At 46.9% G+C, this 26,665-nt stretch overlaps 1 protein-coding gene across 6 annotated transcripts in view; it reads right to left on the bottom strand.

Annotated features, from left to right (window-relative positions):
- Positions 1 to 253: 253 nt before the first annotated feature.
- Positions 254 to 26,665, bottom strand: part of LOC115147111 (ubiquitin carboxyl-terminal hydrolase 20-like) — a 71,645-nt gene continuing 45,233 nt past the window's right edge. For 3 of the 6 annotated variants that reach the window (XM_065004626.1, XM_065004630.1, XM_065004631.1), the window contains exon 25: positions 24,718 to 26,170. The gene's annotated coding sequence lies outside the window, so the exon portion shown is untranslated. Of the gene's footprint in view, positions 1,959 to 24,717; positions 26,171 to 26,665 lie in introns of those variants that run through there. The other 3 variants (XM_065004629.1, XM_065004627.1, XM_065004628.1) reach the window with 3 other exon arrangements.

Genomic DNA, 26,665 nt, shown 5'->3' with positions numbered 1-26,665 from the left:
CAGAACAGATTTCCCGTCAAACTCAGTATTTGAACTGCCGACCCTCCGGTTCTGGACCGCCTCTCTAACCTTTTAACCTCCAGTACCCCCAACAGTACACATGTTCGTTGTAGCCCCGGACAAGAACACCTCATTCAACGGCTTCTTTCCAGCTTCTACCTACAAGCCATAAGACTCCTGAACATCTTGTCAAACGGCTACCCAGACTATTCGCATTGCCCCCCCCCCCCCCCTCTCCACACCAACACCACTCTCTATTGGCCTATCAGAAGCTTCTAAAGCCATGACATCATTTTCTGGAATTTTCCAAGCTGTTTAAAGGCACAGTCAACTTAGTGTACGTGAACTTCTGACCCACTGGAATTGCGATACAGTGAATTATAAGTGAAATAATCTGTCTGTAAACAATTGTTGGAAAAATGACTTGTGTCATGCACAAAGTAGCTGTCCTAACAGACTTGCCGAAACTATAGTTTGTTAACAAGAAATTTGTGGAGTGGTAGAAAAACTAGTATTAATGACTCCAACCTAAGTGTATGTAAACTTCCGACTTCAACTGTACATACTATCTCAACTAACTGGTACATTGACTCTGTAGCGGCACGCCCTTGTATATATTGTTATTTAATTTTTTACTGCTGCTCTTTAATTACTTGTTGCTTTCATCTCTTATTCTTATCCGTCTTTTTTGAAACTGCACTGTTGGTTAGGGGGTCGTAAGTAAGCGTTTTACTGTAAGGGCTACACCTGTTATATCTTGTGCATGTGACTAATAAAATATTATTTTATTTGATGATTAGTTGACAAGTCCCCGAGGACTGGAGTTGGGAAACACTGCTTAGGCTACTTGTCACCCCAGTGTCAGTCATCTGTCTCTTGCCAGTCCATAGTGAAGGAGCTGCCGGTGGTGCTGTTGTGACTGTTGTTGTCATCGCAGCAGTCCTCTGCATCGGAGAAGGAGGACATGTAGTGGAGGCCAGTGACTCTGTGGTAGCCCCCCTGGAGAGCCTCGGGAAGGGCAGTCAGTTCCATGGCCCTTCGGCTGGTTCTCCTCACCGACAGACTCCACACATCAATCAACTGTGAGCACATGGCACAGCCCATTGTGGGTTTATGGAGAGCGATACACACAGAGTGGAATTGGCTCGTATCGTTGAATGCTGATAGACACGCACACACACACGCTTTGTCACATGAAGTCACTGATTCCCACAGACAGACACCGCGAACCGTTACGATATCACTCACACTTATTCACACGGACAGACAGACGGGTGGACAGATGTGACAGGTAAGTAAGTGAAACAGACATGACAGACTCACTGACACACACAACTCTCTCTCAGTGGCGCAGTCTGACTCAGACCTCCAGTGAGTGAGCGAGTGTGTGTGTCTTCCATCGGAATGCATTTACAGGAGAACTATTTGAACCCTTGCCCCAGGCCTAGAGAGAGAAAGAGGTGTGTAGCTACAACAAGAGAAGAAAACAGAGGGAGTAATAAAAAAAAGAGAAGTCAGACGTGGGTTGTACGTCGACCGCAGCAGACAGCTGCCTCACATCGAACCCAGCCCCTAGGGCATCTCTGAGGTCACCGCCAGTTCAAAGGGTTATGGACGAGCTCCCATAACCTTCCCTTCTCTTTCTCTTAGTGCAATTCAGATGAGGACAGGCGTCCAACACAATGTCAATATTTACATCAGATATTAGTCTGTTCTGTAAAGTCTTTCTCTAGTGCCAGTAGGGAGGGAGAGTGATGGAACAAGTGTTCGATATTTGTCCCCCTCTCCCCTTAATCCAGGATATGGTTCATCTGCAGTACGGTTTACTCTGGCTCCAACTAGTGTTTTCAATCCGAAAACGTGGTCTTGGTCAGTCTTTGGTCATGCAAGGGTTGTCCTCGGTGTGAGGTCCTCAGGTCAGTGAATGTTTTAGCTCGGGTTGTCGAACAGAGACGAGCCTGAAAAGAAAGAGAGAAGAAAAGGAAAACGAGGGGTTAATAAGTCTGGCCTCCCAGTCCTTCCTGTCCAGTCACACAGACACAACAAGGCTATCTGACACAGTTGTCTGCCGGGGTCGAACACATTCCAGTGATGTGCAGTCGGGATTGCCCTGTGATAATCTAAGAAAAAAGATGTTATGAAAATTGTTTTTTTTTCTCAATGATTCTGTTGATTGTTATGTTCAAAATGTGCTAAAACTGCATCAAAACCTCAGGAAAGGCACTAGGGTATTCACGTCTTCCTTTCCATTCATTCAAACCATTGACGCGAGCAGCTATTCCTTACTACAGTGACTTACTAGCGCTTCCTGACCATAAATCAGAGAAAGAGGCAGAAAAGCATCTGTTTGAATGCACCAGACTGCCCGACAGACACAGGAACCTGGAGCAGACATCTGATCAGAGATGAGAGGAATGTTTTACCATATCAGTGTTCAAATGAAAGCCAGGTTTGATCATTTTGTCATCCTTGGCCCTACAATGCTGTCTGTCACCAATAGGTTTACCCTGAAGGACAGACAAATTGACTTCTTACACAAGTAAAGGAAGGTCTAAATGCATTTTACTTTGCAATTTGAGGACTAGGCTACTGTTGAATGGACATGAGAATAGACAACATTCATTTGATTTATCAAGCTCGATTTTCATTTTGATGACACTTTTTTTGATGTTGTGAACTGCATTTTTCAGTCATTTTGATTGTTGATATGAACATTTGTGTAATAATATTTCACTTAAAAATATGATTATGTGTGTGCGTGTGTGTGTTTGCGCAGGCTGGGTGAAGTGCATTGGAAGAATTGTAAATCCATTGTGAAAGGACATGGAATTTGCAAACTCTTCAGATGAAATGTGTCCATATATTGGTATTTAAGTGCTACCTATTGGTTGTGACTGATTTCATCTGAATGGTTTGCATCATTCTATGGCTGAGCTGAGCAGTGTGTCATTTTGTCGGATGATATGAAATATCCAGCAATCGTAGGCCATCGCTTGTGTATCTTGGCTACATTGGTATTAACATTTGGTGAAAATTGATTGTCAATTTCGGTGAATAGCCTTTGTCACTGTGGTTGCTGGAGCTATCTGTTGCATGGTGAACTTGGGCTTCATCAAGGTTTATTCGTGAGTAAATCTGGCTTTGATAATAGCCAGTGCCTACCCAGCCACCGATCTGACTGCACGTCACTGACACACACAGATTAGGAGATCCAAAACAACATTCTGACTATCAATTTTATATTCTCTCTGTCATCTGTCACTCATACAAAGTTTCTGGACAGACAAACATACCCACCCGAGGTCAAACTGATCCATGCCAGTAATACTAATATCACACACACTAATAATACTGAAGCCATCTACTGGCATACTGTTGGCCTGCCCTACACACACTGGGAGTAGGCCAGTAAACCAATGGTTACTGCCTGGTAAAATCACCCAAGTTTTAGTAATGTAAAAATATATATAATAATAATTCAGTCTGCTCAATGTGGCAAATCAAAAGTTTATTGGTCATGCACACGGATTTGCAGATGTTATCGTAAGTGTAGCAAAATGCTTTTGTTTCTAACTCCAACCGTGTGGTAATAATACCTAGAAAACAAAATAAAATAATATGCACATGATCTTAAAAGTTCAAAGAAAATGAAGAAATATCAGAACGAGCAATGTCAGAGTGTGAAATGTATTTATACTGTTTATACGACAGGTGGGTCTAATCCTGAATGCTGATTGGTTAAAACCTCATTTCAGCCGGCTAAATCTATAACGTTAAAATTCCTATTTAGTTTGTTCCATCTGACTGCGCAGTCTCAGTCTCATCAGCCCAGCTAGGTAATTTATAAGCTTAATCATCTAAAAATCATCTAGACATTTAGACTAACATTTAGTTTTCAACAGCAGAGATTTATATAAACCTCACCTCGCCAACATTTGCAACATTGTTTCAGTATTCAAATTCGATCTTCTGCTGTCCCATAGTAATGAATTTGTCAGCCAGTCGAGATCATGAATCAGGTGGCATCATTTTTATGGATGTATAAAAATAAAAAGGTGAAATGAAACAAAATGCAGCTAGCCAGTCTTTCCAGCTTCCGTTTGAAGTGATTGTGTTAGCTGTGCTGTTGGCTAGCTCCTCTGAACAACAGAGCACATTTTCTAGGTCAGGCGAAATCACACCTCAGTAGCTCATTGCTATGGATGTACCCAAATAAATGTCACTAGAAAACTGCTTAAACAAATGCAGCTACTTTGCTGTTATTCTGGCTGCACTTTTTAACAAGGCAAGTCAGTTAAGAACAAATTCTTATTTTCAATGACAGCCTAGGAACAGTGGTTTCACTGCCTTGTTCAGGGGCAGAACGACAGATTTTTACCTTGTAAGCTCAGGGATTCGATCTTGCAACCTTCCGATTACTAGTCCAACGCTCTAACCACTAGGCTACCTGACACCCCATGAAGCTGTTGACCCAGCACTCTTGAGTATGTAACCTTTACGGACAATGCAGAGTTCTTATATAGTGAACACTAAAAACGCTTAGTCATGGCTGGTTCCACCCCTCCCATGCTGATCGGGGGGCACCACAAGCCATCCTGGGATCATCCTGTGGTCATCTGCACCCAGTGTTGTTTTATCCCCACCCGGGCTTAGTTTCCCAGATGCCATGATTTTGAGACAATAAGGGATCATGTTCTACTCCTCCAGGCTCACTCTATCTCAATTATACCCACCACATCTTGTCTATGGAAGGCAGTCTTTAGGTTTTATCACCAAGTCAACTGCCAGCTCAAGCCCCAGAGGCCCAACTCAGGCCCATGGACACAGACGAGAGAGAGTGCTCAAACCTTATTTGACGCATAAACAGTATTATAACATAATCTTGTAATTTTGCTCTCACACTAGCTAGCAAGCAAGGCATAAGAACGTTGCCAGCAAGTATTTTAGAACGAACGAACGGATACAGCCCATAGATACAGAACAAAAAGACAGAACGACTGGGTCGCGTCTCTGGCAACAGAACTGATAGAATGAACGGCCAGCCGGCTTGGTTAGCAACCCTAGATTTGTGTCGGGACTATATATTGTAGAACTTCTGTTTTTGACTATTTTTGTACATAATGTTACTGCTACCGTCTCTTATGATCAAAAATAACTTCTAGACATCAGGACTGTGATTACTCACCACGGACTAGCAGAATCCTTTTTCTTCTTTCACGACACTGACGAGCCCGAGGTGGAGGATATACGGCTCCCTCGGGAACAGGCCCCGACCCCAGTGATCTGCTTGAAGAGGAGGCTGCGAAAGAGAGGCCGGAGGGCGGGCTGCCTTCTGAGGAGTAGGAGGCGATCTAATAAATCACGACTCCCCTCAATTCTGCTCGCAAACTTACAATCTTTGGACGAGTTATTGGGAAGATTAAACTACCAACGGGACATTAATAACTGCAACATTTTACGCTTCACGGATCGTGGCTGAACGACGACAACATCAACATACAGCTGACTGGTTATGCTATGCACCGGCAGGATAGAAGAGCGGCATCTGGTAAGACGGTGGTCTATGTCTTTTTGTAAACAACAGCTGGTGCACGATATCTAAGGCAGTCTCGAGACATTGCTCACCTGAGGAGAGTTTATCATAATAAGCTGCAGGCCACATTACCGACCGAGAGAGTTTTCATCTATATTTTTGTATCTGTTTACATACCACCACAGTCAGAGGCTGGCACTAAGACAGCATTGAATGAGATGTATTCCGCCATAAGCAAACAAGAAAACACTCACCCAGAGGCGGCACACCTAGTAGCCGGGGACTTTAATGCAGGGAAACTTACATCCGTTTTACCTCATTTCTATCAACATGTTAAATGTGCAACCAGAGGGAAAAGAACTCTGGACCACCTATACTCCACACACAAGAGATGCGTACAAATCTCTCCCTCGCCCTCCATTTGGCAAATCTGACCATAATTCTATCCTCCTGATTCCTGCTAACAAGCAAAAATGAAAGCAGGAAGCACCAGTGACTAGATCAATAAAAGAGCGGTCAGATGAAGCAGATGCTAAGCTACAGGACTGTTTTGCCATCACAGACTGGAATATGTACTGGTATTCCCCCAATATCATTGAGGAGTACACCACATCTGTCATTGGCTTCATCAATAAGTGCATCGATGACGTCGTCCCCACAGTGACCGTACTTTCCCCAACCAGAAACCATAGATTACAGGCAGCATCTGCACTGAGCTAAAGGCTAGAGCTGCCGCTTTCAAGGAGCGGGACTCTAACCCGGAAATCCCGCAATGCCCTCCGACGAACAATCAAACAGGAACAGCATCAATACAGGACTAAGATCGTGTCATACTACACTGGCTCTGACTCTCGTCGGATGTGGCAGGGCTTGCAAACCATTACAGACTACAAAGGGAAGCACAGCTGAGAGCTGCCCAGTGACACGAGCCTACCGGACGAGCTAAATTACTTCTATGCTCGCTTCGATGCAAATAACGCTGAAACATGCATGAAAGCATCAGCTGTACTGGAAGACTGTGTGATCACTCTAGCCACAGCCGATGTGCGTAAGACCTTTAAACAGGTCAACATTCACAAGGCCGCAGGACCCGACGGATTACCAGGACGTGTACTGAGCCGTGATAAAAGTGTTTTGTTGTTGTGCACCTTAATAGCTACTGTAAATTAGACAGTGAAATGCTACTGTAAATTAGACAGTGAAATGCTACTGTAAATTAGACAGTGAAATGCTACTGTAAATTAGACAGTGCAGTGCAATTCTTGATAATCTTTCTGCACATTTAAGACATGTCCTGGAAAGTTGGATGTTACTTACAATGTCATTCTAGTCACATTAGCAACAACCTTCCCGGTATAGGGACACAGATCCCGTTAAACAGGTCAACATTCAGGAGGCTGCCAGACGGATTATGCGCTGACCAACTAGCAAGTGTCTTCACGCTGACATTTTCAACCTCTCCCTGTCCGAGTCTGTAATACCAACATGTTTTAAGCAGACCACCATAGTGCCTGTGCCCAAGAATACTAAGGTAACCTGCCTAAATGACTACTGACCCGTAGCACTCATGTCTGTAGCCATGAAGTGCTTTGAAAGGCTGGTCATGGCTCACATCAACACTACATCCCAGAAACACTGCCATTTCTCACCTGTACAAAGGGAACACCTATGTGAGAATGCTATTCATTGACTACAGATCAGCGTTTCAACACCATAGTGCCCTCAAAGCTTATCAATAAGCTAAGGACCCTGGGACTAAACACCTCCCTCTGCAACTGGATCCTGAACTTCCTGATGGGCCACCCTCAGGTGGTAAGGGTAGGTAACAACATATCCGCCATGCTGATCCTCAACACAGGGGCCCCTCAGGGGTGCGTGCTCAGCCCCCCCCCCCCCCCCCCCCGTACTCCCTGTTCACTCATAACTGCACGGCCAGGCACAACTGCAACACCATCTGTTACGTTCCCAGTTTCTGTGTTGTGTATATGGATGTGTGTATTTCAGGAAATGTCTTCCTGGATTCCCCCAAGCAACTGATTGGACGGCCTCCCATTGCAAATTGGAGCTCTGACCCCGCCCTTTCGTCAAGGGATACAGCTTTCTGCAATTACCGACTCCTTAATACAACTTGAAAAGCCAGTGTTCCTTTGTTTATGGGAGAGAGCTTCTTTGTGTGTCCTGTGTTTCGTTGTGGGGTCTGTATAATTTGTTGTAAAATATTTTGTAGCCGGTCCTGCAGGGATGTTTTTGTCAAAAGGACTGTGTTTTTGATTATGGAAATTGCTCACTGTAATTATTCTGTTTTTGTTCCCAAGGGGGAAGGAGAAGGCACCTTGGGAGTGCTAAGGCAAGAGGCCTGCGGGCATACATAAACCTGTAGTATGTACTCTGTCTATGCAGACTAGGTAAGACCTGGGCGGACCACACCCTGTATAAAGGTCAGGGCACCAGGTGGCATTAAGTATAAGTAAGTAGTGGGTATGTAGGTAAGGTAGAAGATGGGGCTCTTGAAATGTTATTTTCTTTGGTTCCGTCCAGCCCCTTTTCCTCAAATTACCATGTGAAGGAAGAATAAATTCCCTGTAAACAGTAATATTCTCTGCCTCTGACATCCTTACCCGCACCTACAGTCATATACCTCTTTCACTCCGCGGGGAGTTGAGTGTAGCAGGGTGTTGCGTTCCCTCCTCCAAGAGGCGTGCGTAACACCATCATTAAATATGCCGATGACAACACCGACAACAACAAAACAGCCTACAGGGAGGAGGTCAGGGACCTGGCCGTGTGGTGCCAGGACAACCTCTGCCTCAATTTGATCAAAGGAGACAAAGGAGATCATTGTAGACTACAGGAAAAAGAGGCCCGAGCACTCCCCCATTCTCATCGACGGGGCTGTAGTGGAGCAGGTTGAGAGCTTCAAGTTCCTTGGTGTTCACATCACCAAAAAACTAACATGGTCCAAGCACACAATGACAGTCGTGAGGCGGGCATGACAAAACCTATTCCCCCTCAGGAGACTGAAAAGATTTGGCATGGGTCCTCTGATCCTCAAAAGGTTCTACAGCTACACCATCGAGAGCATCCTGACTGATTGCATCACTGCCTGGTACGGCAACTGCTCGGCCTCAGGCCGCAAGGCACTACAGAGGGCAGTGCGAACAGCCCAGTACATCACTGGGGCCAAGCATCCTGCCATCCAGGACCTCTATACCAGGCGGTGTCAGAGGAAGGCCCTGAAAATGGTCAAAGACTCCAGCCACACAAGTCATAGACTGTTCTCTCAGCTACCACATGGCAAGCGGTACCAGAGCGCCAAGTCTAGGTCCAAGAGGCTTCTAAAACAGCTTCTACCCCAAGCCATAAGACTCCTAAACATCTAGTCAAATGGATACCCAGACTATTCACAAATACCCCCCCCCCCTCCCCTCCCCTCCCCTCTCCACACCACAGCCCCTCTCTGTTGTCATCTATGCATAGTCACTTTAATGAACTCTACCTACATGTACATACTACCTCAACTAACTGGTGCCCATTGACTCTGTACCCCCTTGTATATATTATTATGTTCCTCTTTTTAATTATTTCTTACTTTTCTCTCTCATCTGTATTTTCTGAAACTGTCGGTTAGAGGCTCGTAAGTAAAGCATTTCACCGTACGGTGTTGTATTCGGCGCATGTGACCAATAACATTTGATTTGATCCTAACATTTGGTATATTCAGTGTATTATGGTGTGCAGACAGTATGGACTCAGTATATGAATAGAACATGTTTGTACAGCAGTAGTTATATAGGATGAGCCATCACTAGAATACTAGTATATACATATGAAGTGGGTAAAACAGTGTGTAAACATGATTAAAGTGACCCGTGTTAAATGACTATGTACAGTGGATAGGGCAAAGCAGTCTCTAAGGTGCAGGATAGAGTATCGAGTGGTAACTGGCTAGTAAGAGTGACTAAGGTTCAGGGCAGGGTATTGGGAGGAGGCCGGCTAGCAGTGACTGTTTAGCAGTCTAATAGCCTGGAGTCTCTCGGTCCCAGCTTTGATACACCTGTACTGTCGCCTCCTACACTGAACAAAAATATAAAACGCAACATGCAACAATTTCAAAGATTTTACTGAGTTAAAGGAAATCAGTCAATTGCAATAAATTAATTAGATGCTAATTCTATGGATTTCACATGACTGGGAATACAGATATGCATCTGTTGGTCACAGATACCATAAAAAAAAGGTAGGGGAGTGGATCAGAAAACCGGTCAGTATCTGGTCTGACCACCATTTGACTCATGAAGCACTGCCAGCTAGCCTACATAGTCAACAACGCAGCCAACAACGCAGCCACTGCCAGCTAGCCTACTTCAGCAGTACTGTATCATTTTAATCATTTTAGTCAATAAGATTCTTGCTACGTAAGCTTAACTTTCTGAACACTCGAGACGTGTAGTCCACTTGTCATTCCAATCTCCTTTGCATTAGCGTAGCCTCTTGTGTAGCCTGTCAACTATGTGTCTGTCTATCCCTGTTCTCTCCTCTCTGCACAGACCATACAAACGCTCCACACCGCGTGGCCGCGGCCACCCTAATCTGGTGGTCCCAGCGCGCACGACCCACGTGGAGTTCCAGGTCTCCGGTAGCCTCTGGAACTGCCGATCTGCGGCCAACAAGGCAGAGTTCATCTCAGTCTATGCCTCCCTCCAGTCCCTCGACTTCTTGACACTGACGGAAACATGGATCACCACAGACAACACTGCTACTCCTACTGCTCTCTCTTCGTCTGCCCACGTGTTCTCGCACACCCCGAGAGCTTCTGGTCAGCGGGGTGGTGGCACCGGGATCCTCATCTCTCCCAAGTGGTCATTCTCTCTTTCTCCCCTTACCCATCTGTCTATCGCCTCCTTTGAATTCCATGCTGTCACAGTTACCAGCCCTTTCAAGCTTAACATCCTTATCATTTATCGCCCTCCAGGTTCCCTCGGAGAGTTCATCAATGAGCTTGATGCCTTGATAAGCTCCTTTCCTGAGGACGGCTCACCTCTCACAGTTCTGGGCGACTTTAACCTCCCCACGTCTACCTTTGACTCATTCCTCTCTGCCTCCTTCTTTCCTCCTCTCCTCTTTTGACCTCACCCTCTCACCTTCCCCCCCTACTCACAAGGCAGGAAATACGCTCGACCTCATCTTTACTAGATGCTGTTCTTCCACTAACCTCATTGCAACTCCCCTCCAAGTCTACGACCACTACCTTGTATCCTTTTCCCTCTCGCTCTCATCCAACACTTCCCACACTGCCCCTACTCGGATGGTATCGCGCCGTCCCAACCTTCGCTCTCTCTCCCCCTACTCTCTCCTCTTCCATCCTATCATCTCTTCCCTCTGCTCAAACCTTCTCCAACCTATCTCCTGATTCTGCCTCCTCAACCCTCCTCTCCCCCCTTTCTGCATCCTTTGACTCTCTATGTCCCCTATCCTCCAGGCCGGCTCGGTCCTCCCCTCCCGCTCCGTGGCTCGACGACTCATTGCGAGCTCACAGAACAGGGCTCCGGGCAGCCGAGCGGAAATGGAGGAAAACTCGCCTCCCTGCGGACCTGGCATCCTTTCACTCCCTCCTCTCTACATTTTCCTCTTCTCTCTCTGCTGCTAAAGCCACTTTCTACCACTCTAAATTCCAAGCATCTGCCTCTAACCCTAGGAAGCTCTTTGCCACCTTCGACTAGTCATTCAACTGAGACTGCTCTTCTCTGTATCACGGAGGCGCTCCGCACTGCTAAAGCTAACTCTCTCTCCTCTGCTCTCATCCTTCTAGACCTATCGGCTGCCTTCGATACTGTGAACCATCAGATCCTCCTCTCCACCCTCTCCGAGTTGGGCATCTCCGGCGCGGCCCACGCTTGGATTGCATCCTACCTGACAGGTCGCTCCTACCAGGTGGCGTGGCGAGAATCCGTCTCCACACCACGTGCTCTCACCACTGGTGTCCCCCAGGGCTCTGTTCTAGGCCCTCTCCTATTCTCGCTATACACCAAGTCACTTGGCTCTGTCATAACCTCACATGGTCTCTCCTATCATTGCTATGCAGACGACACACAATTAATCTTCTCCTTTCCCCCTTCTGATGACCAGGTGGCGAATCGCATCTCTGCATGTCTGGCAGACATATCAGTGTGGATGACGGATCACCACCTCAAGCTGAACCTCGGCAAGACGGAGCTGCTCTTCCTCCCGGGGAAGGACTGCCCGTTCCATGATCTCGCCATCACGGTTGACAACTCCATTGTGTCCTCCTCCCAGAGCGCTAAGAACCTTGGCGTGATCCTGGACAACACCCTGTCGTTCTCAACTAACATCAAGGCGGTGGCCCGTTCCTGTAGGTTCATGCTCTACAACATCCGCAGAGTACGACCCTGCCTCACACAGGAAGCGGCGCAGGTCCTAATCCAGGCACTTGTCATCTCCCGTCTGGATTACTGCAACTCGCTGTTGGCTGGGCTCCCTGCCTGTGCCATTAAACCCCTACAACTCATCCAGAACGCCGCAGCCCGTCTGGTGTTCAACCTTCCCAAGTTCTCTCACGTCACCCCGCTCCTCCGCTCTCTCCACTGGCTTCCAGTTGAAGCTCGCATCCGCTACAAGACCATGGTGCTTGCCTACGGAGCTGTGAGGGGAACGGCACCTCAGTACCTCCAGGCTCTGATCAGGCCCTACACCCAAACAAGGGCACTGCGTTCATCCACCTCTGGCCTGCTCGCCTCCCTACCACTGAGGAAGTACAGTTCCCGCTCAGCCCAGTCAAAACTGTTCGCTGCTCTGGCCCCCAATGGTGGAACAAACTCCCTCACGACGCCAGGACAGCGGAGTCAATCACCACCTTCCGGAGACACCTGAAACCCCACCTCTTTAAGGAATACCTAGGATAGGATAAAGTAATCCCTCTCACCCCCCCTTAAAAGATTTAGATGCACTACTGTTCCACTGGATGTCATAAGGTGAATGCACCAATTTGTAAGTCGCTCTGGATAAGAGCGTCTGCTAAATGACTTAAATGTAAATGTAAAGCATGACACATCTATCTCCTTCGCATAGAGCTGATCAGGTTGTTGATTGTGGCCGGTGGAATTTTGCTGGATATTGGTAGGAGCTGGAACACACTGGCGTACACGTCGATCCAGAGCATCCCAAACAGGCTCAAATTGGTGACATGTCTGGTGAGTATGCAGGCCATGGAACACCTGGGACAGATCCTTGCGACATGGAGCTGTGCATTATCATGCTGAAACATGAGGTGATGGCGGAGAATGAATGGCACGACAATGGGCCTCAGGATCTCATGACGGTATCTTTGTGCATTCAAATTGCCATCGATAAAATGCAATTGTGTTTGTTGTTCGTAGTTTATGTACCATAGCCCCAACACCACCATGGGGCACTCTGTCCACAACATTGACACCAGCAAACCGCTCGCCCACTTGACACCATCTGCCTGGTACAGTTGAAACCAGGATTTATCTGTGAAGAGCACACTTCTCCAGCATGTCAGTGAAGGTGAGCATTTGCCCACTGAAGTCGGTTATGACGCCGAACTGCAGTCAGGTCAAGACCCTGGTGAAGACGATAAGCACGCAAATGAGCTTCCCTGAGATGGCATTCTGACAGTTAGTGCAGATATTCTTTGGTTTTGCAAACCCACAGTTTCATTAGCTGTCCGGGTGGCTGGTCTCAGACGATCCCGCGGGTGAAGAAGCTGGATGTGGAGGTTTTGGGCTGGCGTGGTTACACTTGGCCTGCATTGTGAGGCCGGTTGGATATACTGGCAAATACTCTAAAACAACATTGTGGTAGAAAAAAATGAACATTCAATTATCTGGCAACAGCTCTGGTTGACATTCTTGCAGTCAGCATGCCAATTGCATCATCAGCTCCATCAAAACTTAAGACATCTGTGGCATTGTGTTGTGTGACAAAACTGCACATTTTACAGTGGCCTATTATTGTCACCAGCACAAGGTGTACCTGTGTAATGATCATGCTGTTTAGTCAGATTCCTGATATGCAACACCTGTCAGGTGGATGGATTATCTTGACAAAGGAGAAATGCTCACTAACAGGGATGTAAACAAACGTTTGAGAGAAATAATCTTTTTTAGCATACGGAACATTTCTGGGATCTTTTATTTCAGCTCATGAAACATGGGACCAACACTTAAGTTGAGTTTATATTTTAGTTCAATATAGGTCAGGGGCAATTCCTCGAGGGCCTGTTTGGCGTCAGAGTTATGCCCCAGCTAACACACCTGACTCCAATAATCACCTAAATCATGATCTTCAGTTTCTAATGCTATTTGATTAATCAGCTGTGTTTGCTAGGGAAGGAGATTGTGTGACACAGGCCCCCGAGGACTGGAGATGCCCACCCCTGATATTGATGGTCCTTCCTGTGACACCAGGTTCTGTAGATGTCCTGGAGGGTAGGCAATGTGCCCCGATGATGTGTTGGGCTGAACGCACCACCCTCTGGCGAGTGTAGAAGCTTGTGAGGGTCTTAAGGGGCCCGAGATGAATTTCTTCATCATCCTGAGATTGAAGAAGCACTGCTGCACCTTCTTCACCAGACGGTCTGTGTGAAGGGACAATTTCAGGTCATCAGTGATGTGCACGCCGAGGAACTTGAAGCTTTTGCCCCTCTCCACTGCGGCCCCATCGATGTGGAAGGGGACATAGTCTCTCTGCGGTCTCCTGTAGTCCACGGTCAGCACCTTCATTTTGTTGACGTTGAGGGAAAGGTTATTTTTCTGGCATTCCCTCCGCCAGGGCTCTCACCTCCTCCCTGTAGGCTCTCTCATCTTTCGTTGTAAGGTGGAGGTGATAAGATCCTTAACTAGCTTAGCTTATCCTTAACTTAGTTCAGTTACTTTTGCTTTCTTGGGTAGAGACACAATGGTGGACATCTTGAAGCAAGTGGGAACAACAGATGAGATATTGAATATGTCTGTAAACACTCCAGCCAGCTGGTCTGCACATGCTCTGAGGACGCGGCCTGCGATGCCTTCTGGGCCGGCAGCCTTGCGAGGGTTAACTGTCTTACTCACGTCGGCCAAGAAGAACGAGAGCACACAGTCCTCATGAGTGGCGGGGGGTCCGCGTCGTCGGCCCGATGTGCTTTTCCTCAATGTGTCCGCGACGTGTCTGGCTCTCCCTTGATAATCCGTCATTAATTGTCTGGAGTCCCTGCCACATACGTCTGGTGTCTGAGCCGTTGAATTGCAACTCCACTCTGTCCCTGTACTTTTATATTGCCTTTTTGATTGCCTGACGGAGTTCATAGCTTGTCTGTTTGTCCACGTCCATGTTCCCAGTCATCTTGCAATTGTTAAATGCTGTTGTTCTCCCTTTCAGTTTTGCGTGAATGCTGCCGTGTCTTTCCAGTTTTTGGTTTGACTAAGTTCTAATCTTCACAGTGGGAACATCCTCTATGCACTTCCTGATGAACCGAGTAAGTGTATATTTGGCATTTGATGGTGTGGTATTCCAGATGGGGAGAACAATAGGATTTGAATTCCTGTACGTTACCACAATCACACCATTAGTTGTTAATCATCAAACAAACCCCTCTGCCTTTCTTTTTCCCGGAAATTTTTTTCTTTCTGTTTGTGTGACGGACAGAAAACCCCGCTGGCTGAATGGACAGAGGCAGTGCAACAGACAGAAATCACTTACTGTACGTATTTATTAGTCTACATGCTGACACACAGGAGACTCAGATACTCACATTACTAACTACTCATGTCTCTCCTAACACAAACTGCTGTACGGTTGATTTGTAATTGCTTGTACAGTAGGTGAACATACACTGGGACACTGCTACATTTTCAGGCTTGATCTTTGTTTAGCATGTACACTACATGACCAAAAGTATGTGGACACCTTCTTGTCGAACATCTTTGCTGCTATAAGAGCTTCCACTCTTCTGGAAGGCTTTCCACTAGATATTGGAACATTGCTGTGAGGACTTGCTTCCATTCAGCCACAAGAGCACTAGTGAGGTCGGGCACTAAGCAATCGGGGGAGAAGGACCTTGGTCAGGGAGGTGACCAAAAACCCGATGGTCACTCTGACAGAACTCTAGAGTTCCTCTGTGGATATGGGAGAACCTTCCAGAAGGACAACCATCTGTGTAGCACTCCACCAATCATTCCTTTATGGGAGAGTGGCCAGACGGATGCCCCTCCTCAGTAAAAGGCATATGACAGCCTGCTTAGAGTTTGTCAAAAGGCACCTAAAGGACTCTCAGCCCATGAGAAACAAGATTCTTTGGTCTGATGAAACCAAGATTGAACTCTTTGGCCTGAATGCAAAGCGTCGCGTCTAGAGGAAAACTGGCACCATCCCTGCGGTGGTGACAGAATCATGCTGTGGGGATGTTTTTCAGCAGCAGGGACTGGGAGACTAGTCAGGATCGAGGGAAAGATGAATGGAGCAAAGTACAGAGAGATACTTGATGAAAACCTGTTCCAGACTGGGGTGAAGGTTCACCTTCAAACAGGACAACAACCCTAAGCGTACAGCCAAGACAACACAGGAGTGGCTTTGGGATAAGTCTATGAATGTCCCCGAGTGATCCAGCCAGAGCCCGGATTTGAACCCGATCGAGCATCTCTGGTGAGACCTAAAAATAGCTGTGCAGCGACGCTCTCCATCCAACCTGACAGAACTTGAGAGGATCTGCAGAGAAGAATGGAAGGAACTCCCCCAAACACAGGTGTGCCAAGCTTGTAGCATCATATCCAAGTAGACTTGAGGTTGTAATCGCTGCCAAAGATGCTTCAACAAAGTACCGAGTAAAGGGTCTGAATACTTATGTAAATGTTTTTTTTTTTTTTATACATTTGCTAACATTTCTAAAAACCTATTTTTGCTTTGTCATTATGGGGTAACAACAATTTAATCAATTTTAGAATAAGGCTGTAACGTAACAAAATATGGAAAGAGTCAAGGGGTCTGAATACTTTCCGAATGTACTGTATGAGGTGAAATGTGTTGCTTTTACTACTTTGCCACTTTACAAAAACAACATTTCTCTCATTCATTAAATAATCAGCAGCCCCCATTATTTTCACCATCCAATATGTTGATGTAGATATAGTTATAATGGTGGATGAGACATCCATGAATCATGAACAGTACCCTGAAACATACATGACCCAGTCGAAACCTTCAGTTACAGGACATCATACCTTGTGTGTCCTATTTCCATGTAATCATTGTAGTGACTAATAATTAAACCTTTCAATTGAACCAGATAAGAGCATTATGATGTCTGTGACCTTCTGTCTTATCGTCACATCATGATCAGCCTGTGTGCATCATGCAAAGGCAACTCGTTTGCATACAAAGAGCCATTACATCCAAAAGAGCCAATGATGTCAGTCGCTGGGGCGAGGACGGGAGAGCCCCACCCTTGTCCAATCAGAGCTACTGGCACAGCATCCCTGTCATTACTACAGATCCTCCATGATTTCATTTAGCTCTATCACAGCCAAAGGCTTAAAGTAATTCTACAGCAGCTATTTAACGATCATCACTCATTCATTTCACGAGGTTTGGTTTCTCCTGAGTCATTCAATGTCTGTAACAGCTGAAACTCTAATCCTTACTGTGTCAGAAAATGAAGTAACATTATGATAAACACTGCAGTCAGAGATGCACAGAACACCGGATTGTTGCGCCCAAACACAATCTGTGCAGGAACCGATGTCATTACTCTCAGACAGCTGGTGTAGACAGTCACACACATGCAGTAGTCAAGAGGCTGCAGTCAGAGGCACACATGCCAATGTTTTGAAACAGTGGAGCGATCCAGCAGCAGTCTTATTTGGCTTGGTCAAAGAGAGAATGAGAGGTATACATTACCCCTCCCACTTACCTTGTGTGTTGTTTCACTGCTCCTTTCTGATGATCCGTGTGCTCTTCTATCCTCTCTCCTCCTGTTATTTCCTCTCCTCCCTTCTCTCCTTAGTCATCTCTATCTGCCTCGGTCTGGATTAGCACGATACAGCCAGAGCCATGCATAGGGGATGAGACTATGACATCATAGTCTCACACAGCGAGACACCACTGTTCTGTCTCGCTCTCTCACACACAAGTTTCACAAAGCATACATGCGTGCCAACACACACACACCCAAAACACGTGCGCAAACATGTGCAGGCACTCACACACAGACAAGAAAAGGTCACCAAAGCATCAAGGGAGTGTCCAATTAGATTATTTTACCCAGCATGCAGCATAAGGGATCAGTGGCTCTTAATCAATTGGAAATGTCTGAAACGGGAACGTTTTTTATCCAAAAAATGAAAATACTGCCCCCTAGTTACAAAAGGTGAATGCCCCTGAAAGCTTAATCAATTGTAAATGTCTGGTCTTCCAGATTACCTATTGATCTGGCCATCATTCCAACATTAAAAATGATATGTCATAATATTCTCTTCCATTATTATAAATATTTTGAAAGATGGCAGATTGTTAGCGCTGATCATTATAACAAGATATTAAACCACTACTTAGTGTGTACTTTGGGGTGTGGCAGTGGGATAGATCAGCAGTCAACAATATTTCAAAATGAGACAATATATAGTTTTTTTTTTGCACTGGCAGGGGCTTGATATATATACAGTGGGGAGAACAAGTATTTGATACACTGCCGATTTTGCAGGTTTTCCCTACTTACAAAGCATGTAGAGGTCTGTAATTTTTATCATAGGTACACTTCAACTGTGAGAGACGGAATCTAAAACAAAAATCCAGAAAATCACATTGTATGATTTTTAAGTAATTCATTTGCATTTTATTGCATGACATAAGTATTTGATACATCAGAAAAGCAGAACTTAATATTTGGTACAGAAACCTTTGTTTGCAATTACAGAGATCATACGTTTCCTGTAGTTCTTGACCAGGTTTGCACACACTGCAGCAGGGATTTTGGCCCACTCCTCCATTCAGAGCTTCTCCAGATCCTTCAGGTTTCGGGGCTGTCGCTGGGCAATACGGACTTTCAACTCCCTCCAAAGATATTCTATTGGGTTCAGGTCTGGAGACTGGCTAGGCCACTCCAGGACCTTGAGATGCTTCTTACGGAGCCACTCCTTAGTTGCTCTGGCTGTGTGTTTCGGGTCTTTGTCATGCTGGAAGACCCAGCCACGACCCATCTTCAATGCTCTTACTGAGGGAAGGAGATTGTTGGCCAAGATCTTGTGATAAATGGCCCCATCCATCCTCCCCTCAATACGGTGCAGTCGTCCTGTCCCCTTTGCAGAAAAGCATCCCCAAAGAATGATGTTTCCACCTCCATGCTTCACGGTTGGGATGGTGTTCTTGGGGTTGTAGTCATCCTTCTTCTTTCTCCAAACACGGCGAGTGGAGTTTAGACCAAAAAGCTCTATTTTTGTCTCATCAGACCACATTCCTCCTCTGGATCATCCAGATGGTCATTGGCAAACTTCAGACGGGCCTGGACATGCGCTGGCTTGAGCAGGGGGACTTTGCGTGCGCTGCAGGATTTTAATCCATGATGGCGTAGTGTGTTATAATGGTTTTCTTTGAGACTGTGGTCCCAGCTCTCTTCAGGTCATTGACCAGGTCCTGCCGTGTAGTTCTGGGCTGATCCCTCACCTTCCTCATGATCATTGATGCCCCCATGAGGTGAGATCTTGCATGGAGCCCCAGGCCGAGGGTGATTGACCGTCATCTTGAACTTCTTACATTTTCTAATAATTGCACCAACAGTTGTTGCCTTCTCACCAAGCTACTTGCCTATTGTCTTGTAGCCCATCCCAGCCTTGTGCAGGTCTACAATTTTATCCCTGATGTCCTTACACAGCTGTCTGGTCTTGGCCATTGTGGAGAGGTTGGAGTCTGTTTGATTGAGTGTGTGGACAGGTGTCTTTTATACAGGTAATGAGTGGAGAACAGGAGGGTTTGGTATATGTTTGGGTAAGCCAGGGTGTGACATGGGTTTATATGTTGTGTTTCGTATTGGGGTTTGTAGTAATTGGGATTGTGTTGATTAGGGGTGTGTCTAGTTAGGCTTGGCTGCCTGAGGCGATTCTCAATTGGAGTCAGCTGCTTATCGTTGTCTCTGATTGGGAACCGTATTTAGGTAGCCTGAGTTCGCGTGGTGCTAAATACGTATTTTGTGGGTGTTTGTCCTGTCTCTGTGTTGTAGTCACCAGATAGGTGGCCTGGGGAGGCTGGGGAAATACATCAACACGATGTAATTAGTGTCACGTTCCGTTTGTTGTTTTGTATTGTATAGTTATTTCATGCATCACGTTTTTCTTCATTAAAGTAACATGAGTAACCTACACGCTGCATTTCGGTCCGACTCTCTTCATTCAACAGACGAACGCCGTTACAGAAACACCCACCACTCACGGACCGAGCAGTGTGTAAACTGGCAGGAGCTAAAGGACGACGTTATGGACAGCAGAAGTATGGATTATACGATTCGTGGGAGGAAATCGACAGGTGGGCGGCCGACCCAGAGCGAGTGCAGGAGCCCGCCTGGGATTCCCTACAGCAATGCGAAGAGGGCTATAGACGTTTGGGGTGTTGGGGGTGCACTCATCGAGTCGAAAAGGAAAGCACCGGAGGCGCAGAGCGAAAACCGAAAGCAATACGGGGAGAGCGCAGAGAGAGAGTGGCTGAGTCAGGAGTCAGACCTGAGCCTACTCTCCTGTTAATTGTGAGGAGCAGCAATATAAGGACTTCTGGTCGGGGAGAGGATCTTAGACGGAAAGGACCCTGGGCGCAGCCGGGAGAATATCGCTGTCCCAAGGAAGAAGCAGAGGCAGCCGGAGATAGGAGCCGACGACTTGTCCAGAGGCGAGGGAACAAGGTTGGCAAGGAAGCCCGTAAAAAGCAACCCCAAAAAATTATTGGGGGGGGGCTAGAATGGAGAATAGTTATGCCAGGTAGGAAACCTGCGCATACTCCCTGTGCTCACCGTTGGGCTAGAGAGACCGGGCAGGCACCGTGTTATGCTATGGAGCGCACGGTGTTTCCAGTGCGGGTGCAGAGCCAGGTGCGGCACATACCAGCCCTTCCTATTGGCCGGGCTAGAGTGGGCATCGAGCCAGGTAAGCTTGGGCAGGCTCGGTGCTCAAGAGCTCCAGTGCGCCTGCACGGTCCGGTCTATCCAGAGCCACCTCTACACACCAGTCCTCCGGTAGCAGCTCCCCGCACCAGGTTTCCTGTGCGTGTCCTCGATCCTGTAGCTCCAGTTCCAGCACCACGCACCAGGCCTTCAGTGCGCCTCGTCTGCCCAGCACCGCCAGTCTGTCCAGCGCCGCCAGTCTGCCCAGCGTCGCCAGTCTGCCCAGCGTCGCCAGTCTGCCAGGATCCGCCAGAAGTGCCAGTCAGCCATGATCTTCCAGATCTGCCAGACAACCAGTCTCTTCCAGATCTGCCAGACAACCAGTCTCTTCCAGATCTGCCAGTCTGCCCAGCGTCGCCAGTCTGCCCAGCGTCGCCAGTCTGTCCAGCGTCGTCAGTCTGCCCAGCGTCGTCAGTCTGCCAGGATCCGCCAGAAGTGCCAGTCTGCCAGGATCCGTCAGAAGTGCCAGTCTGCCAGGATCCGCCAGAAGTGCCAGTCTGCCAGGATCCGCCAGAAGTGCCAGTCTGCCAGGATCCGCCAGAAGTGCCAGTCTGCCAGGATCCGCCAGAAGTGCCAGTCTGCAGAGAGCTGTCAGCCTGCATGGAGCAGTCAGAGCTGTCAGTCTGCATAGAGCAGCTAGATCCGCCAGCCAGCCAGGAGTTACCGGAGCCTACTACCTGTCTGAGCTTCATCTCAGTACTGGGCGTCCTCTCAGTACTGGGCGTCCTCTCAGTACTGGGCAGTCCTCTCAGTCCCGGGCTTCCCCTCAGTCCCGGGCTTCCCCTCAGTCCCGGGCTTCCCCTCAGTCCCGGGCTGCCTCTGTCCCGAGATGCCCCTCTGTCCTGAGACGCCCCTCTGTCCCGAGCTGCCCCTCTGTCCCGAGCTGCCCCTCTGTCCCGAGCTGCCCTTCTGTCCCGAGCTGCCCTTCTGTCCCGAGCTGCCCCTCTGTCCCGGGCTGCCCCTCTGTCCCGGGCTGCCCCTCAGTCCCGGGCTGCCCCTCAGTCCCGGGCTGCCCCTCTGTCCTGAGACGCCCCTCTGTCCCGAGCTGCCCCTCAGTCCCGAGCTGCCCCTCTGTCCCGAGCTGCCCCTCAGTTATGTGGGGATCAGGGTGAGGACTATTAGGCCATGGTCGGCGGAGAGGGTGGATTACCCCAGGACGCGAAGGGGAGGAACTAGGACATTCATGGAGTGGGGTCCACGTCCCGAGCCAGAACCGCCACCATGGACAGACGCCCACCCGGACCCTCCCTATGCCTTTGAGGTGCGTCCCGGAGTCCGCACCTTAGGGGGGGGTTCTGTCACGCCTTGGTCATTATATTTTGTGTTTTTGGTATATGTTTGGGTAAGCCAGGGTGTGACATGGGTTTATATGTTGTGTTTCGTATTGGGGTTTGTAGTAATTGGGATTGTGTTGATTAGGGGTGTGTCTAGTTAGGCTTGGCTGCCTGAGGCGATTCTCAATTGGAGTCAGCTGCTTATCGTTGTCTCTGATTGAGAACCGTATTTAGGTAGCCTGAGTTTGCGTCGTATTTTGTGGGTGTTTGTCCTGTCTCTGTGTTGTAGTCACCAGATAGGCTGTAATTAGTGTCACGTTCCGTTTGTTGTTTTGTATTGTATAGTTATTTCATGTATCACGTTTTTCTTCATTAAAGTAACATGAGTAACCTACATGCTGCATTTCGGTCCGACTCTCTTCATTCAACAGACGAACGCCGTTACAGAGGGCTTCTTAAAGAAAAACTAACAGGTCTGTGAGAGCCGGAATTCTTACTGGTTCGTAGGTGATGAAATACTTATGTCATGCAATAAAATGCAAATGAATGACTTTTTAAAAAATCATACAATGTGATTTTCTGGATTTTTGTTTTAGATTCCGTCTCTCACAATTGAAGTGTACCTATGATAAAAAATTACAGACCTCTACATGCTTTGTAAGTAGGAAAACCTGCAAAATCGGCAGTGTATCAAATACTTGTTCTCCCCACTGTATGCATATTCAAGCCCCTGCCAGTGCAAAAAAAATCTCCTGGTTCTAATTCAACACTGTACTGCGGCTTTGTGTGAAAATAAGTGTGAAAATATGAATACACAGGCAAATGAAAGAAGCCTTTTAATCATATAATCATTACATCGGTTTTACAGACACGCATCGGAGTTTGGATGTACCACGAAGACAAACAGCATCAATAGATCACCATTGCTGTGACCATGACAGACACACTATAGTCATTGAAAAACAAGTTGATTAATTACTATTATTCTTTTGGATAAAGACAGAGGCGAGTCATTATCTACGCAATCAACTCCACCACAGCAATGTCTTAATGTTAAATCATCAACAAGTGAAAACAAAACTCTTACAAGCGAGTGTGTGTGTGTGTGTGTGTGTGTGTGTGCAAACAACCCAACATAAAACACACCAACCAGGAATTCAGAAGTGAGGTGAATTAAGATAAGTATCACATAACGTTGGAATAATACTGCAGCACAAGGATCGTCACTGTAGTCAACTGTCATAACAAATGTACAATGCTTTAGCAACCTATCAACACTTTAACAACAACAACAACTCTAAGGTGTCTGAGCACAGATGGGTCTGAGCACAGATGGGTCTGAGCACAGATGGGTCTGAGCACAGATGGGTCTGAGCACAGATAGGTCTGAGCACAGATGGGTCTGAGCACAGATGGGTCTGAGCACAGATGGGTCTGAGCACAGATGGGTCTGAGCACAGATGGGTCTGAGCACAGATGGGGGTCTGAGCACAGATGGGGGTCTGAGCACAGATGGGGGTCTGAGCACAGATCTGAGCACAGATGGGTCTGAGCACAGATGGGTCTGAGCACAGATGGGTCTGAGCACAGATGGGTCTGAGCACAGATGGGTCTGAGCACAGATGGGTCTGAGCACAGATGGGTCTGAGCACAGATAGACAGCCAGAAAAACAGACACTCTTGGAGGTTTCACATCTGTACCAAATTGACAAAAATACAGTACAAAAAAAATTATATATATTATATATCTATTTTAAAAAGGGGAAAAAATTACATGATCTTTTTAAAAAACGACATAATTACTCTTTGGACACTGACATACCACTTACCAACACGGCAGCACAGAATCACTCAGATGTTTTTCAAACCTCTACTTTTAGGTTCACTGTTTGGACCGACTAGACAGCATCCATTACATAGCATTACTACAGTAGCCATTGACACGCTTGAACGCGTGTCATTTAACCATTAAACGGTTAGTTGGCATACTCAGGGAAATCAGGGGAAGCTCATAATGACATCACCACTTGCATCATCTCTTGTCAAAGTACAAAACATCGTCCTACCTACCAAAAACAACCTCTGTTTTAGCGTGCAGTATATACATGCACAGTAAAGGGAATTGTACCTTTATGGTGGGAGGGATTATAATATTTAGTCATTTAGCAGACACGCTTATCCAGAGCAACACACAGGAGCAATTAGGGGGAAGTGCCTTGCTCAAGGGCACATTGACAGACTTTTCACTTAGTCAGCTCAGAGATTCGAACCAGAGACTTCTCGGTTACTGGCCCAATGCTCTTAACAGCTAGGCTACCTGCCTCCCATATTTTCCAAGCAGAAGGACGAGTGCAGACAGGTGCATGCTAGTAAACTGGGGGAGTGGTGAATTCTGGGAAATTGAGTTTTGCTGAGCTGAGAAGTACGAGACATCTGAGCAACACTCACTTTAGACGGGTGACCGACACACCTCTTTACACCTCTTCCACACCTACCCCTCCAGGTGGACGGGATCTCCCCCCTCTCTTTCCTCTCCTCCTAGCCTGATATCCTATCCTAAACTGGGGCTGCAGAAACCGGAGGGTTGGTAGACCATAGATTTGGTAAGACAGCACAACGCTCCTCCGCTCTCTCCACTGGCTTCCAGTTGAAGCTCGCATCCGCTACAAGACCATGGTGCTTGCCTACGGAGCTGTGAGGGGAACGGCACCTCAGTACCTCCAGGCTCTGATCAGGCCCTACACCCAAACAAGGGCACTGCGTTCATCCACCTCTGGCCTGCTCGCCTCCCTACCACTGAGGAAGTACAGTTCCCGCTCAGCCCAGTCAAAACTGTTCGCTGCTCTGGCTCCCCAATGGTGGAACAAACTCCCTCACGACGCCAGGACAGCGGAGTCAATCACCACCTTCCGGAGACACCTGAAACCCCACCTCTTTAAGGAATACCTAGGATAGGATAAAGTAATCCTTCTCACCCCCCCCTTAAAAGACCTAGATGCACTATTGTAAAGTGGCTGTTCCACTGGATGTCATAAGGTGAAAGCACCAATTTGTAAGTCGCTCTGGATAAGAGCGTCTGCTAAATGACTTAAATGTAAGCACAAATAGACCTGGGAACAGTCTATTCTCCTACACTAAGGAATGGAGAGAGAGAGAGAGAGAGACAATAACCTAATCTGCTTGTTCATACGGTATGTAAATTTACACTACTAAGGGTTATTGATGGGATAAGCCTCGATCTGTATGACTTAAATAAATAAATCGACTATGCGATGAGACGCCACGAGTCACGACAATCTGACAACGTTGCAGTTCTCCTCAGAAAGGGAGTGAAACACTTCAACAAGCTCTGAACAGCCTTTGTTTTTGTTTTTATTTTTTACATCCATCCTCTTCCATCGTCTCGGAGTGACAAACGTGTAATCATTGAATGTTTGTTGTTTGGGGCCTGCAGCAAAAAAAAAGATTAGTACAAGTTCACCCGAGTTGTCAAGTAGGAATTAACACTGATGATGGCACGCCCCTCGGCACGCCATTCCCTTCCTCCCTCTGCCTCTCGTCTGAGTGCAGGACACCATTAACGATATGACACACCTACTACAGTAGTACAGCAGCAATTTGGATTTTGATGTCGCCAACCTACTGCAACTACCACAATAGCGTCGAAGACATGGTGTCACATAATGTATATTTTCTTACTGAAACATCTTAAGAGTTCAATAAATAACACCTTTTCTACTACACTATGATGATAATTGACCGATATGTCTTCCTGCACAGGTAATAGAATAAGGCGCGTTGCTACATTTTACAAAGTGCTCACAATAAGGCTTCTCTTCACCCAGGTGCAAATCAACCACCTCAGCTCCAGTGAGGGCTAGTGTACAGGGGTACATAGCAGCAGCTAGTGTACAGGGTACAGGGGTGTCAAACACAGACAACCTATAAGGCTTCTCTTCACCCAGGTGCAAATCAACCACCTCAGCTCCAGTGAGGGCTAGTGTACAGGGGTACATAGCAGCAGCTAGTGTACAGGGTACAGGGGTGTCAAACACAGACAACCTATAAGGCTTCTCTTCACCCAGGTGCAAATCAACCACCTCAGCTCCAGTGAGGGCTAGTGTAGAGGGGTACATAGCAGCAGCTAGTGTACAGGGGTACATAGCAGCAGCTAGTGTACAGGGTACAGGGGTGTAAAACACAGACAACCTATAAGGAAAGAAAACATTCTTATGAGGAAAAAACATCAAGGGAAACGGACTTGAATTTTGTGTATTCTGGTGGATTACGTGTTTTTTTTGTAGAATTGCCTGTTTTAATGTGCAAGACCAATTCCCCTCCGTCTTAATGTGCAATCTAGTTACAGTATCTGGAATCTCAGGTTGTGCAAACACAGTTGTCCAGAATTACGTTTATTAACTACATCAGGTGCATTGCCTTCCTTGTTCTTTTCACATTGAGGCACACCCATTAACCACACATACCCTATCCCGCAATGGAGGAATGTAGTAAATCATGAGAACGACCAGAGCTACGTGAGAACAATGGTACCAGACAGTTAAAGGAGCCAAGAAGTCCAGTACTGAAGTGTTTGGGGAAAATTGTATTGTTTATGCAGCCTCCTCCTTAGACCTGAGTGTGTGTGTGTGTGTGTGTGTGTGTGTGTGTGTGTGTGTGTGTGTGTGTGTGTGTGTGTGTGTGTAT

Source organism: Oncorhynchus nerka, linkage group LG19 (genome assembly GCF_034236695.1).
Source record: "Oncorhynchus nerka isolate Pitt River linkage group LG19, Oner_Uvic_2.0, whole genome shotgun sequence".
Lineage (NCBI taxonomy): Eukaryota > Metazoa > Chordata > Actinopteri > Salmoniformes > Salmonidae > Oncorhynchus > Oncorhynchus nerka.
The sequence above is the reverse complement of the archived record's forward strand: the minus strand, read 5'-3'. Positions and strand labels throughout refer to the sequence as shown.